The 15,767-nt window shown below is 39.1% G+C and overlaps 1 protein-coding gene and 1 long non-coding RNA gene across 3 annotated transcripts in view; one reads left to right on the plus strand and one right to left on the minus strand.

Annotated features, from left to right (window-relative positions):
- Nucleotides 1-8,033: 8,033 nt before the first annotated feature.
- LOC140696484 (uncharacterized) lies at nt 8,034-9,121 on the minus strand. Its single transcript, XR_012072915.1, has 3 exons — nt 8,707-9,121; nt 8,241-8,311; nt 8,034-8,151 (listed from the first exon to the last, which is right to left on the minus strand). It is a non-coding gene; the product is annotated as an uncharacterized lncRNA (long non-coding RNA).
- Nucleotides 9,122-9,243: 122 nt separating this feature from the next.
- Nucleotides 9,244-15,767, plus strand: part of RHBDD1 (rhomboid domain containing 1) — a 113,803-nt gene continuing 107,279 nt past the window's right edge. For both annotated transcript variants that reach the window (XR_001459405.3, XM_015242361.3), the window contains exon 1: nt 9,244-9,379. The gene's annotated coding sequence lies outside the window, so the exon portion shown is untranslated. The remainder of the gene's footprint in view (nt 9,380-15,767) is intronic.

The raw sequence follows: 15,767 nt of genomic DNA on the forward strand, positions 1-15,767 counted from the left end.
TCAACTCTGTCTTTTGTCCCCAGTTCCCTCCAATCAAGATCCCTCTGCCTCCAGCTCCCTCTGGTCAGGACTTCCACTTGCTGGGAGACAGATTGACCCATTGACCTTTGAGGAAATTTATTCTCTCCTAAGTGTTCCCTCAACAGCCCTACATTTAAAAACAGGTTATGTCTGTCGATGGAAAGGTGTTTTTGAAGGGATTTTAATTGTTAGCAGATGTTCCTGGAGACAGAGCTGTGTCCATGTGCATGTGGATGTGCTCGCATGAACCAAAGAAGGTCCTAAAATCACCGGGGACCGAGGGCAGACGGGAAAGACAGCTAGAACGCCTGAGTCACCCATGGCTGTCATCACAGCCTCATTTCCCATATTTCGATGCAAGTTCCTTTTTGAGTACTTTTTCCTAGCAAGGACATTCAAAGATCTCCCTTTGCTAAGAATTTATTATCTGAATTGTCTTTTCACAAAGCACATATACAGTCTTCATGATATATTCTGCCAGATTTGAGGAGATGTGGTTTAGGAAAGCTCCTACGAGATCTCAAATGGCACATAGAAAATGTGATGTGGCAGTTTGGAGTGAAATTATTCATTGTAGTCATGGAAGCATCAGAATTTTAGTTGATATGAAAATAGAAGTGGCAGTTGCAGATGTAAAGAAAAATGCTGTTAAAGGAATGATTATTAAAATAAACTGCTTATTTAGGATTTATTATTTGAAAGAAACAGGAACTCTCCAACAATATTCTATTATTATCTCGTAAACATAAGAACAATAGGACATCTGTAAACCCAATTTAATTTTTAGATAATAATCATAGTGAGTCAAAACAAGATTAAGGAAGATTCATCCAAAATACTCAATAGAAAAAGATACTTCTCAAAATAGAAAAATGTAGAAAATTGAAAGAAACACAATCATTGAAAGCAATTCTGAAATGGATAGTGAATAATTGTCATTTTCATTTTTTATAGTTTAATTAATGAAACAATGAAAACTTTATGTAAACATGCCAAAACAAAATTACCTTTTATGTGGATGATGATGAATCCAACTACAAGCGGTACTAGCTATTTCATATTCAGAAGCAGAAATAGTATATTGAAAAGTCTGAACCATTAATCCCTCTGTCCACTAGGTTTGTGAGCTTTGGCAAATTACTTAGACTCTCTGACCCTCTGTTTCCTCATTTACAAAGTGGAGGTGAAGTTCCTGGCACACGGTAGACACTCAACACACGGTGGCTAATAGTAGTTACAAAAACAGTTGATGTTTACTGTTCATCGTGTACCAGGCACTCTGATAAGAGGTCTAAATGCATTATCTTACTTACCAAGTAGAGGCCACAGTAGTGGTATCAGTGACACCGTACAGGAGGTTAGAGGAGTGAGAAAACAATTTTAAAATTTACTAAAATAACACGGAGTTGTAAGAAAGTAAAATCTGTATCTGAAGGTCTCAGCAGTACAGAGTCAGGGGTTGTGTTAAAGTTCAGGGAATCCTGAGGTGGTCAAGCTAACACCCTGCCCTCCCCTACGTGCTCTGAGAGGTCCTCAGCCTCCACTGAAGCACTGCCATTTCTGACGCTGAGATGACTACGGCCTCATCATCTCCAGATCCTCCTTACAGTTCAAGTCCCGAGAGAGCCTTTGACTGACAGCTTCCTACTTACATTCCTGCTCTACAGGGGTACTGGGGCAGGGAGAAAGAAATTCCAGCTTCTTCACCTTCTATGCAGTGGGGGGACTGCTCCTTACGAAAAAATTAAGACAGTAGTTGAGGAGAGAATGAGATTCCATTGGTTTAGTGCCCCAATGTAGGAAATAAAAAAATCTTGTTTCTGATATGATTGGAAGTCAGGGAGCGGCTGATCTAGGGGCAGGAGTTTAAGCATTAAATTGTAAGCCTTAAAATACCTGCAGAGTAACACAAATTATTTTAGTGTTATCACAGCTCCTCTCAGCTCCATTAGATTAATTGAGAGTTGATTAGTGACAATAGATGTGCAATTATAATAATGACCATAATAATGTCAGGATAATTAACCATCACAGGTCCACTGTAAGTGCATCGCTCCTATTTGTAGTTACAGTAATATCGTATTATTTCCAGAACTTTTCTCATTGGCTATAGAACGAACTCAATCATGATAGATTCTTAATTCTACATTTCTCATTTAAACCAATGAAAAACCACTGCAGTTCTAAAGCATACACTTCCATAAGAAGACTCAAAGACAAGATCATTGTAAGAATTTCTAAGACATGTTAATTGATTGCATTTTTATTATTAATGTTTTTTAAGTGGAATTTAATATTCTGTATACTTTAAATCCATAATCTACAGCTAACTTTTCCCATTATTCTAAATTTGTTTTTCCATTCCATTTAGTCCAGTACCTACATTACAATGCTCATACACCAAGAATACTGGATATCATAGCATTCCCTTCTCACTCCTTATTGATCAAAATAATACCCCACTCAAAGGCTACATAAAACATAAATCACCCTAATGATTAATTCCTCGTAATATTGTTCTCATTTCACTATTTTGTTTGTTTGTTTGTTTTGGCCTGGAATTCTCTTCCATTCATCGAAGTCCAATCCCACTTGTACCTCTAGGAAACTATTCAAATGTCAACTCCACAAAGCATCCTCGCACGTCTACAGTTCTAGTCAACGTTAGCTTCCTTTTAAGTCCCCAGTTAATTTAACTAAACCTCACTTAGAGAAGTCAGCTCTTTCTATCTCGTTTTGCTGAAGTTTATGTAGATCCCTTGGCTTCTATACAAGACTCGAAGTTCCTGGAGGATGGCATCCACAAACAGCTTTGAGGTAGAATCTACATATCATAAAATGCAGCCATTGTCCGTGTATAGAGTCTTTGCGATTTTAATTAATTTTTAGAGTTGGACTACCATCATCACAGTCTAGTTTTAAACATTTCTATCACCTCAAAAATTTTTCTCATGTCCATTTACAGTTAACCCAGCTTCCACTACTAGTTCCTAGTTTCTGTCTATAGATTTGCCTTTTCTGGACATTTCATATGTAGAGAATTACACAACAGGTAATCTTTTGGATCTGGTTTCTCTCAACTGGCATACTGTTTTTGAGGTTCATCCAGATTGTAGGATGAATCAGCAATTTGTGTATTTTCTATTGCTTTATCTATCAATGCTTGATAACCATTTAGATCATTTGCAGTTTTTGGCTATTATAAATAATACTGCTTTGAAATTGGCATACAAGTCTTTTGTGGACATGTTTCATTTCTCTTGGGTAGATTCCGAAGAGTGGAACTGCTGAGTTGTATCCTAAGTGTATGTTTAACTTAAAAAAAAAAATCACATATTTTCCAAAGTGGCCACACCATTTTACATCCCCACCAGAAATGTATGAAGATTCTAGTTTCTCCATATTCAGTGTTTTATTATTACAGTCAGTGCTTTTTTTAATTATAGTCCCTCAGGGGGAGGTAGGGGAATGTTGGGTATCTCATTGTGGTTTTAAATGGCATCTTCCTAATGACTAATGATGTTGGGAATATTTTAAATATGTTTATTAGTTATTCATGTATCTTCTTAGGTGTCTACTCAACTCTTTTGCCCTCTTTTTAACTGAATAGTATATCTTACTCTTGAGTTGTAAGAATACTTTAAATATCCCACATACAAATCCTTTATCAGGTATAAAGTTTGCAAACATTTCCTTCCAGTCTGTGGCTTGCTTTTTATTTTCTTTAGTGATGTTTTTTAAAAAGCATTTTTTTTTTAATTTTGAGGTCTAATTTATCAGTGTTTCTTTTGTGGGTCATGCTTTTGGTGTCATAGCTAAGAAGCCTTTGTCTAACCTAAGACGTCAAAGATTTTCTCTTGTGTTTCCTTCCAGAAATTTTATACCTTTAGCTATTATGTTTAGGTCTATGTTCATTTGGAGTTTTTTTGTGTGTGTATTGTGTGAAGTATGAGTCCAAGTTAATAGTCTTTTTTTCATATAGATGTCCAATTTTCCTAGCATTATTTGTTGGAGAGACTATACTTTGCCTTGACAATCTTGTTGAAAATCAACTGACCACATTGGAGGTTAAATTCTGTCCCATTAATCTCTATGCCTACTCTTACACCAGTAATAACCTATCTTTATTGTTATAATTTTAGAGTGTATTTTGAAATTGGGTGGTGTCATTCCTCCAATTTTATTCTTTTTCAAAATTGTTTTGGCTATTATAGATCTTTTATTCTAAGTTATAAATACTATTGCTCAACCCTAAAATCATCATGGGCTTCACGTATTGTAAATATAGTTTAAGAAAAACACTAGTATCGTTAAGTATCAGCTTGTCAATTTCCATTTTTTAAAAAAAGCCTGCTAAGATTTTTTGAGATTGTTTTGAATCATAGATCATGTTGAGGAGAACTGCCATGTTAGCAATATTGAGCCTTCCAGTGTGTGAACATGAAAGCAATTTCTCTCAGCCATTTTAAGTAGTTTTCAGTGTTATGAGTCATGTATCTCTTTTATTACATTTATTCCAAAGTATCTTATTCCTTGTGATGCTATTTGGAATGAAGTTATCTCCTTAATGCTATTTTTGAACTGTTAATTTGTAGCATAAAGAAATATACAGAGACCTTGTACCCAAAGACTCTGCTAAGTTCATTTATTAATTTTAGTAGCGTGTGTGTGTGTGTGCGCGCACGCATGTGTTTTCTTTAAGATTTTTACATGTAGGATCAAGTCATCTGTCAACTATTCAATTTGATGCTTTTTCTTTTGTTTTCTTCACTGCACTGGCTAAAACTTCCAGTAAAATTTTGAATGTAAGTGGTGAGAACAGACATCTTTGCCTTACTCTTCATCTTAGGGGGAAAGCATTCAGTGTTTTACCAATAAGTATGATGTTAGCTATAGGTTTTTTTATGATGCCCTCTATTAGACTGAGGAAGTTCCCTTCTAACTGTACTTTTTCAGAGTTTTTATCATGTGTGTTAAATTCTGTCAAATGCTTTTCTGTATCTATTGAGATGTCATGTGGTTTTTGTCCTTTGGTTTACTATCTGGTGTTTTACCTTTTTTTTTTTTCCCAACATTAAATCAACCTTGCATTCATGGCATATAGTCCTTCTTATGCATTGCTGGATTTGGTTTGCAAAGCGGAGATTTTTAATGTTCTTGAGAGATAGTGATCTGTAGCTTTCTTTCCTTATAATGTCTTTATCTGTAGTATCAGGGAAGTAAACATCTTCATAGACTGAATTGAGAAGTGCTCTCTCATCTATTTCAGAAAGCGTCTGCATGTAGCATTTCTACCTTAACTATTTGACTGAATTCATCAGTGAATCCACCTAAGCCTGGGCTTTTCTTTGTGGCAATATTTTAAAGTATTGATTTAATTTTACTCCTAGCTACAGGACTGTTATGGATTGAATTGTGTCACCCAAAAAGATATGTTGAGGTCCTAACCCCCAGGACCTCAGACTGTGTTCCTTAGAAAAGAGTCATAGCAGATGTAATCAGTCAAGATGAGGTCATACTGGAGTGGGCTGAGCTTTTAATCTACAATGACTGGTGTCTGAATAAGGACAGGAGGCAGACATATGAGGGGAGAACATCACGTGATGATGGGGGCAGAGACTGAAGTTGACACTGCTGCAAACCAAGGAACACAAGGATTGTTGACAAACCACCAGGGGCTAGACAGGGTCAAGGCTTCTCCCCTACAAGTGTCAGAGAGAGCATGGCCCTGCCAAAACCTTGATCTCCAACTTCTAGCCTCCAGAACTGGGACATAAATTTCTATTGTTTTCAGCCACCCAGTCTGTGTTACTTTGTCATGTTTGCCTAGGAAATGAATACAAACTCTTTTCAGATTTTATTTTCTTGATTCAGTTTTGGCAATTTGTGTCTCTCAAGGAGTTTGTCTAATTTATCTATATGGCCTAATCCATTGGCATAAAATTACTCATAGTCTCTTTTAATTTTGCTCAGGTGGGTGTAATATATTGCTTTTCTGATTTCGGTAATTTGTGTTTTCTTTTTTTGGTCAGCCTAATAAAGGTTCATCAATTTCCCTGGTCTTTTCAAAGCAACAACTTTTATTTTCATTGATTTTCGCTATTTTTACTCGTATTTCACTTGTTGCCAGTATGATCGTTATTTCCTCCCTCTCGTTTGCTATACGTTTAAGTTACTCTCATTTTTCTAGTGTTTAAAGTAGAAGCATAGAATATTGCAACCCTTTTCCTTTCCTAATATAGGTGTTTAAAGCAGCAAATACCCTTTACTCTTTTAGTTGCAACCTACACATTTCAATGTGTTTTCATTTTCATGCAGCTCAAAATATTTTCTAGTTTTCTTTGCTACTTCTCCTTTGGCCCAAGAGTAATTTAATTTGCAAATATTTGGGGATTTTCCAAATTTCTTCCTATTGTCTACTCCTGATACAATTCCATTGTAATCAGAGGACATACTTAGCATAGTTCCAAATCTCTTAAATTTATGGAGACTTGTTTTATGGCCAAGTATGTAAACTATCATGGAGAATACACTTCTTTAAAAGAACATAAATTCTGCTGTCACTAAACACAATGGTTGTTATATATCTTAGATTGATAGTGTGGTGGTTTTCTGTCTAGTTCTATGCATTACTGAGAGTATGGTACAATTAAAATACCAATTTATTATTGTCTATTTCTACATTCACATCTAACAACTTTTGCTTCATGTACTTAGGACTGTTTCCAGTGCACATACATTTCTAATGGTTGTATCTTCTTGATGTATTGACCCTCTTATGCAATGACTGTTTCTAGAAATATTTGTCTTAAAGTCTACTTTGTCTCACATCATTACAGTCACTGCAAATCTCACATGGTTGCCTTTTGCATGGTCTGTCACTGTTAGTCTTTTTAGCATCATAATACATGATGCAATTTTCTATTTTTATAGTTCTCAAGTTGTTCTTGAATTAATTTGCAAGCTTTTTCATAACAGTAAAGGTATAAATTCTTTGCTGAGTTTCATACATCTTTCTGTGATGGGTATAATAAAATACTTAATCCATTAAAACCAATTAGATAACAAGCAAGAGCTTTAAAAAAACAATCCAGTTGTGTTATCTGCTCATGGTGGTGTTGTCTGATGTTTTCTCACCTTCAATCCAGGTTTAAAAACTGAGAATAAAACTAATCTGCCTTCCTGCCAGTTGTAATCCTAGATTCATGAACTGTACGAAGGTTGTTACCACAACTTTTCATCTGCAGAACACTTGTTTAAATCAGATGGCTTAATTTCAGGTATTGCTGCTCTCCTACACATTTTTGATAAAATAAAAAATTATCCAGGGCATTACATAGGTTTCAAATATTATATATAGTGTGCATAATGCTGCTTTTTCTCACAATTAAGATACATGAATACTTTTGAGCCTTTAGAAATTATCTTACAAGGTAATTTAATAATTGCATAACTTTTTTTGTGAAAGCACTTCTTACGGCATTGATTCTTTGGTATTTTAAAGCCTTGCCTCAGTGAAAGGATCCTGCTGACTGTCACATATGTTAATGTTTAAGATATACAATTATCATCCAAGTCATGTTTGTCAATTTCAATGTTGATTTCAATAGGCTTAAAAAAAAATTCCTGTCTGCTCAATGAATCATACAGGACAAAAAAGGTCATTTTTTAAAAGCTAGGTTTTTCTGTCCTCATAAATGGTTATGAAAGATTTCACTGATGATATCTGAAATCGAATGTAACTGCCTAACTATATTCTTAATCTCTAAATATAAAATGACATTTTTATGAGATTACTGTATTGAGATTTCTTGATTTGTGTCTCCCTTAAAACCATCTCTGTATTTTATATATTAAGATAAGGACAAGAAAAATGATGCACTTATAGAAAGGTGTAAATGGTATTAGAGAATGGAAGATAAGGGTTAACGTTAATTAAGCTGATGCATATGATCATGGATCAGGATAAAAGGGAACCCCCTCTTTTTGAGAAATCACTTTTTTTTCTAGGGAATGTATAAAACACTTCTATTGGCAATTCACCTCCACCCTTCCACCCTTCAGTTTACTTTCTATTTCCAGAAATGCCGTTTCTCATCATCAGCCAACTTTCTGATCAGCATATTGTTTCTAAAAGAAAGCGAAAACTTGTAAGGCTCAGGGAACATACTTGAAAATTGCTAAGATTCTTCTTTATCACTTGAAAGTCTGTTACATACCCTGCACGTGAGCCAAATCTTCACTTAAGTTTCAAACTTCAAAGTAGCCATTTCCATGAAGAATTCTCGCACTACACAGTAACAAAAGAAAACCAAAACTCTTCTGATTCAGGCCGTTTTTAAGTAATCTAAACACAGCTGCCACAACTTCTGATAAATACAGAGCAGCATAAAACCACCTGCATTTGGTTTCTTCGTTGGATAAGGCATATTTATCCCCCTAGTTATGAGAAAATTCCGTACCATGTAAGACAGTTTTCTCATATTGTATGAAATAAATACAGCATTTAACTTAACCTGACTCCTATAACCGAACGTAAAACTTGTTCCAGAGCAGAAGCAAAACCCATAATTAAAATTGCATCAAATGACACATTAACCGAAACACTTAACACCTAAAGTCCTTAAATGGGCAAACAAAGAAACGCAACCTCAGACCTAAGCTCTGGGGAGGGAAAAGCACGACCTTGTTTTGCTGGCCTGCTTTGTAACCGCGGGTTCGGCCGAGGTCGGCGATGGGGAGCTCTCCTGCCATCTGATAACTCATGAAGATTTCTGTATCCCCCGCCATCCACTTCACAGAGTACATGACTCCTCCACGCCGCGGACCACGAGCCTGGGGCGCTGCTGGGGCCCGGAAAGAAGTTTCTCAGCCGCGACGGGGCCCACTGGCCGCTTCTCCACCCCACCTGCAACCCCTCGAAGGCAGGTTTACGGGTGGTGGGCGGCCAGCTTAAGGCAAAAAGGTGTTGTTATTATTAGCTACGTGTCACTTAGAGCCTGGAGGACGAGACGAAGACACAAGCCCTCCACACCGCGCTCGGCCGCAGTCCTTTCCCCGTCGCGTCCCCGGAGCCTCCTTCGAGCCACCGCCACCGCACGCGGTCTTGACCCACCCCCAGCCCGCGAGAAAAAGAGCGCGGGCGCGCGCAACTGAGCATGCGCCGCTGCCCGCCGCCCCGCTTTACGGCACCCCCCCCTCCCCGCCCCGACCTGGGGCCACGCCAGCCGCGTCGCGAAGCGGATCACACGCTCTCCCCGCCCCTCGGGATCTGGAGCGTCCGGGAGCGGGCGCCCGTGCGTGATGACGCACGTGGTTGCGAAGACGTGGGGACTGACGCAGGCGGGCCGTAGAGAGCGTGAGTTTCCGCGTCTGCTCGGCGCCGCTCCCGTTGTCCGTTCTGAGCCGCGTCTGTGGCCTTTTCTCTGGGCCGCGGGCGCCAGCGGCGGGGCGGGGGCTGCGGGGCGGCGGTGGGCGCCTCCCAGGGGCCGGGGCGGGGCGGGGTTAGAGGCGCAGCCTCCGCATCCTGGGAATCTCGTCCGGTCGGAGAACCGGGACTGGGTTTCCCGGAGCGACTTTATGGGGGTTCCATCGTCTTCATCCCCGTCTCTGCTTGAGGTCGACTGCACAGGGAGAAGCTCGGAGGATGGGGCTGGCTCTGGGGGGGGGGGTTGAAGGATTCCTTTTGAAGGCAGGGAGTTTGAAGCGACGTTGCATCACCAACAGCTTGCACTTTCGGTTTCTCTTGAAAGAGTAACTTTCCCTCAAGTGTGTGGAAAACAGTCTTAACCTAAGTAGTGATACTTCTCTTAATAGGGAACAGGAAATACACTAAGGGTATTTAACCCTTTTGTATCCAGGCCTTAAAAAAAATCTCTCCAAAAACGGATCACATGCACAAATAATGTTTTTCCAAATGGAGCAGAAGCTAAGCGTTGCTATCAAAATAAATTATTGCATAGTCATGATTTAGTCATCGAAATGGGTAGTTCACTCTGACAGCTACACTTTGCTGCTTTTTTTTCAGTCCTTTGGAATTGCTTCTTAAAAATCTGTCTAATGTCTCACATTTAGATGACATTTTTTGCTAGTTCTAATAATCTTTAAACCTAAAAACTTCTAATTTGCTGCTGGCGTGGCAGAGCTTGGGAAAGCAAGTAATTTTGGAAAAATAGCAGTGCTTTGGGTTCCTGAATTGTCCAGGACTACTAGCATCAGCATCAGCATCAGCATCACCTGGGAACTTGTTGGAAATGCAAATTTTGGAGTCTTAGCCCAGGCTTAATGAATCAGAAATCTGTTTTAACAAGACTTTCAATTGGTCCCCTTGCACCTGAGTGCTGAAGTTTGAGAATTACTGGCCGTAGTGATAAAGAACAGCCATTGTGTCATTGTGAGAATAGAATTTGAATTCAGTTGAAGCATTTCCTAGGTGTAGGACCTGGGGCAAGTTAGTTAAAGGTTACTTCACAGGGTTGAAAGAATTCAATGTGAAAATACAGGGAAAGTATTTAACATCAACACACATAGAAAGCACTCAAAGATGAAATATAATTGAGTAACTTGTTAGAACTGCATAAAATAAGGGCATAGGTTATGCAGGAAGGATTCTTTCCTGGGTTAGATATGAGTTGTAGTGCATGAATATTGTGCCCCTTCTGCTTAGTGTGCATTTTATTTATTTATGGATGCTCAGTTGTATACATTTGAGATTTTTGGATATAGGACATTTAGTTAAAAGTTACAGCAATATGTACTAATTAATAACAATGCTGTAGTGTTTTTAAGAACCGCATTAGTAATTGTGTTAAAAGAGTGGTTTTTTTAAAAAAAAATCTTTGGCCTTTTGGTCTCTTCAGCTTAATTATACCTTCTCTTGACCTAGAATTTGGTAAAGAAAGCAGGGTGGATTACTGACCAGAGATCAGCCTTAGCCTTAGAGTACTATTGAGTAGCGAGTTGGAAATGAGACAAGACTTGAAGACGTTTCTGTCCTTATCTTTCTCTCCCGTATGTCATACAGCTCCACAGTAGCAAAGAAGGCCTCATCGTAAACACTCTCCGTGCCTCGGTTTTCTGGAAGCGCTTCAGGAGTTCAGTTGGATGTGCCCTCCACCTGCTGTTTTTTTACAGAATGTCAATTGCAGGGTTGACCACCGTCTTTTTCCTTCCCTTTTCAGGGGGTCAGTGTTGGGGGGATAAAGAGAAATATTCGGGACTTGAAGCAGCCGCCCTAAAGCTTAGACTCATGGCAGTGCTGAGAAGAATCAGGGCCACACTGTGGCCTTAGCACATTAATTAGCGTCCACTGGTCCTGAGTGTTTCCTAGACTTAGGACCTGGGACAAGTTATTATGGGCGAGAGAGTTTTCAGAGAAACATGAGTCAGCTTGCACATCAGCTTCTGTAAATAATTTTGTTATCACTGCTACTAAATTAGCACTGCCCCATCATGAAGCATTCATTTTTCAAAGGCCACATTTTTCTTGGTCTCTGTGTCAAAGAGGCAGATCTGTAGTGATGGTTTTGGGTGGAGCAGACCCTGCTTTGAACCCTGCCTCTGCAATGTACTGATCTTGTCCATTAGACAGGTTAACACATTCCCAACCTGAATTTCCTCTTCTGTAAAGTAGGTGACACCGTGTGTGACCACCCAAGGGCATTAAATGGAATGAAATTAAGTACAAAGCATGTCTGTTAGACTCAGCAACTGGTGCACATTGCACAGGGGAGAAAAGATGGTTATCACCTCAAACCTAACTTGATCTCATTCATTTCCCCGTAATATTTTTATAATTAAGATAATTTTGTCATTACCCAACAGTGCTGCTTGCTGCTTTTCTTTTTAAGCAAAATGCTGAAGTGAATAGTCAAAGCTTTCATGTCATTGTGAATGAGAGAAAGTGAACACTTGGAGAAAGTTAAAACTCTCAGCAGTTCTATCATGTAACAGCATCTTCTGTACATTGTTTTGAGTGTTTACTGGAAGGTCAAGGTCAGGGGTTGTTGGATTATCTTCAGTTAAGCGGGACAGTCAGCTATAGAAGGGGGCACTGTGTTACAGGAGATGAGACCTCGCTCAAAACATGCACCAAAGAATAAGAAAATGCTATTAGCGCTGAAATCATTATTATATTTTGATACAGATGCTTAATGATAGCAAAGGGATAAGTTTTATGTTCCATTTTTTAAATGATCAAAAATTTCATGTATTTTTGTGTATATTGCATATGAATATATGAGCCCAGAAACTACTTCAAAGGAGTCATACTAGGTCATAATTTTGTTTACTAGTTAAAATATGGGGTGGAGACAACCTGTACAGTTAAGTTAGGTAAGTGCATGTATATGTCAAAATTCTTTTAAAAAACCATTCTAAAGATAGATTGCCTTAAAAAGACAATTTCCTTTTCTGCTGCAGTTCTAGTCATCTAGGCAGGGGGCCTCAGATAATTTTAGCAGGGGACCGTGTTTGCGGAATCTTACCTGTAAAGCTCAGGAGTTGAGAGGCTTTAAGAGAAGAAAGGTCAAAGGGCACAGGCCCTGCCAGTTGGTGCTCACCTTCAGCCCCCTGCAGTGACACTCCAAGGCATGTCCCTGGCACCTCGGAGTCCAGGGCACAGGGTGTCGGACCCTTCATCTGTAGGGTAGAAACCCTCAGGGGATGAGCTGTACCTGAAAAAGAGTGTTGGGAATTCCTGAGTGGAATTCACAAGCTAGTTTGAAGACAACTCCCAGGGTGTTCAGCCATGTCAAACGTATGTGTAGCTCCTAATGCAGAGAAGTTGAGTGATTATTTTTAAAAAAAATCCAGCCTTCAATCTGACTCGTATTATACAAAAACAGAGAGGAAGCTATGCAATTTTTTTTGAGAAATCATCTAAGTTTTGTTTTGTTTTTCTTAAATCCCTCTAAGCTGTGACAGCTGTATCCTGGTTAAAGCTATTTTGTGTTTTAACTGGCTGTTGTTTAGCATTACAGATAACGCAAGGAAAAAGAAACAAGTAGTCAGTGGAAATACACGCCCTGTGTTTACTGTCCCTTGGTTTTTTTGTTGTATGAAAGCAGCTGGTTTGCGTTTCTACGATAAAGGAAAGGATTTTTCCTAAGGAGTTAATTTTTAGTTAATAGTGAACTTTAGAAAAAATTTCCAATGCCAAGTATTTGTTAGCTTGTTATTAATAAAGGAGTAGCAATATCACATTGTCTTTTTTCACACGTAGGGGTGGGATCCTGGTGACAGCTGGAGTGTGGGGGAGGGGCAGTCACGTTCAATCAACCAGCTACTCTGTGCAGCATCATGATGGTGATATTTCAAAGCCGGTGGATGATTTTGGCTGTATTCAGAAGAAAATGTATCACATTTCTGGGAAGCAATAGACAGTGTGTAAGAGCCCTTTGAGATCTAGCTGGTAGCAAGCTAACAACATGTGCGTTCAGGTTGGCATGTTGGTGTTATTTACCATCTCCTCTCTTGGACATTGTTACATGCACATCATAATTATAAAGCAATAAAGTCTAGTTCCATGGGGGTAAAACGCTCATTAGTTTGTGGAGAGGAAGGGAGAATGGAAAACAAACTTTGCTGTTATGCTGTGTGCTTTTACATGATCTGCTGTTTCATTTATTCTTCCCAATGTCTCCAGGAAGTAAGGGGAATTTTATTCATTCGTGGATAAAGAAATCGAGGCTCAGCAGGACTGATTATGTGATTTGTCCAAGGCCACGTACTAGTAAGTGATGGCATCCGGATTTGACCCCGAATCTGGCTTCAGCTCCGGGAATGCTGTCATTACACCAACAGCTGTTTCTCCACGGTGTTAACTTGCTTATGCATTTTTAACCCAAAGTCACAATATCAAGATAGTTATGAATGAAATGTAGATACGTATTACAATGACTTCAGTTTCATATGAATAATATATTGGGGGGGTGTGTCTTAGCAGCTACTTCTAGTTTTGGATTTTTTTTGCCCTTGAGAAAAGCCTCTTGGGCAACACTTGGAAAGAAATTTTGATCCCTTTTTATATTACAGATACCAGAAATTTGCAGTGATGTGTATTGTAATAAATCAGTTGTGATGCTAAGTTTGAACAGAAGTGGGAACAATATTGCATGTGCTGCCCATGAGGGGAAGTCCTTTCTTTCACGCAAGGTATTCAGGGCTGCTTCTTTCTCTTTCCAAGGGATGTTGACTTTGTTTTAATAAGGGACCGTTTAGCTTTCTCAGTGTTCAGACTGTAGCTGTGTGTCCACCAAGTGATGACTTAAGTCCATTTCTTTTTGTGAAATGGCTCCACTGCTTTGGCTGAATTTCCTGGGTCACTTCATCTCCCTTCCTCCCCATTACCCACAGGATAATGCCCGCTCCAGTGTTTTCTTTCTCTCTCCCCTCCCACACCCCATATCAAACTTCCGTCTTATTTTTGCTGTTTTTCAAACATTCCATGCACCTTTATGTTACAGCCCTAGTACAGGTCTTTACCATGCTGTTTGTGTGCCTGCTTCTCTCTCAAGGCCATGGTTGCCTGTAAGGACGGAGCTTGTCCCTTAGTAAATGCTCAAATATTTAATAAATGATGGACTATAGACTGTGATACATAAAATTATGTGCTTAATGTTTTTATTGCTATAGTTTCACATCCATTGGTTTTCTTCTCTGGGTACGTGATTAGACAGATACGAAGATTTACGTCCGTTAGTGAACTACATGACGGTGAAAAGTGAGGTGGGGGATAGCTTTCCATGGAAAAGCATGTAGGATACTTCCATGTTCTTTCCTGAAGGCTATGAGACTGAAAGAAGCCTCTTATTCCTGTTTTTTCTTTTTTCTTTTTCCTTCCTTCCTTCCCCCTCCCTCCCTCCCGTCTCTCCCTCTCCCTTTTTCTCTCCTTTCCTCCCCTCCCTTCCTTCCTTCTATCCTTCTGTGAATCTAAGTGATTCATTGTCCTGAAGTTCTGGTCATAAGTTTTTATAAAGTGATAACATTTTATTAAACGTGAAGGCTAGTCTTACTTTCAATGACGAACAAAGGGAGTCCAGTGTTTTGAAAATCACTGCAGTAATTAGGTGTATTCTTTAAAAACATCAACCTTGTATAAGTAGAAAAATTTTAGACCATCAGTTTTCCCTTTTGAGATAACATTATTCATCCAGTGTCCGTTTATACAGTAAGTGTACGACTGAAAGAGGATTTTGCCTTATTTATGCAGGAGTTACCCATCCTCAGCTCTGTGCATGCCTCTTCCTTTGGGAATAGCACGCCCGTCGCAGACCTTTGAGATGCTGTTAATATCCCCTACACGTTTTGGTCCTCCCATCAGCTAGAGTGTTGTACTCAGTAAAAAATGAGAGTTGGTGATGCTTAAAATGAGCTAGGATTGCTGCCAGCCCTTGGCAAATGCCCTAATATCTGGGTAGGGTTCTTTGACTACAAACAGTTAAGTTAACTAAGTTATCCATATAATTTATTCAAGAACAAGAGGTTTATTGGAAGTATATGGATAAGCTCAGAAAATCTACAGAAAAACCCGACCATAGGACATCAGCTAGCTGAGCTCTTGAGGCTTAGGTAGACCTTGGTAAATCTGGAAAATTCTTTAAGTTAATGTTTTGAATATCAGATGGAGGCGTTGTTGCTCTTTGTGTCTCTGCACGAGTTTTAGATTCCAGGGAGAGAGTTGTTATTCCAGCTCTGATCACTGTCATTCTTGAATCAGTGAAAAGCACCCTTGATTTCTGGTCCCC

Source organism: Vicugna pacos, chromosome 5 (assembly GCF_048564905.1).
Source record: "Vicugna pacos chromosome 5, VicPac4, whole genome shotgun sequence".
NCBI lineage: Eukaryota > Metazoa > Chordata > Mammalia > Artiodactyla > Camelidae > Vicugna > Vicugna pacos.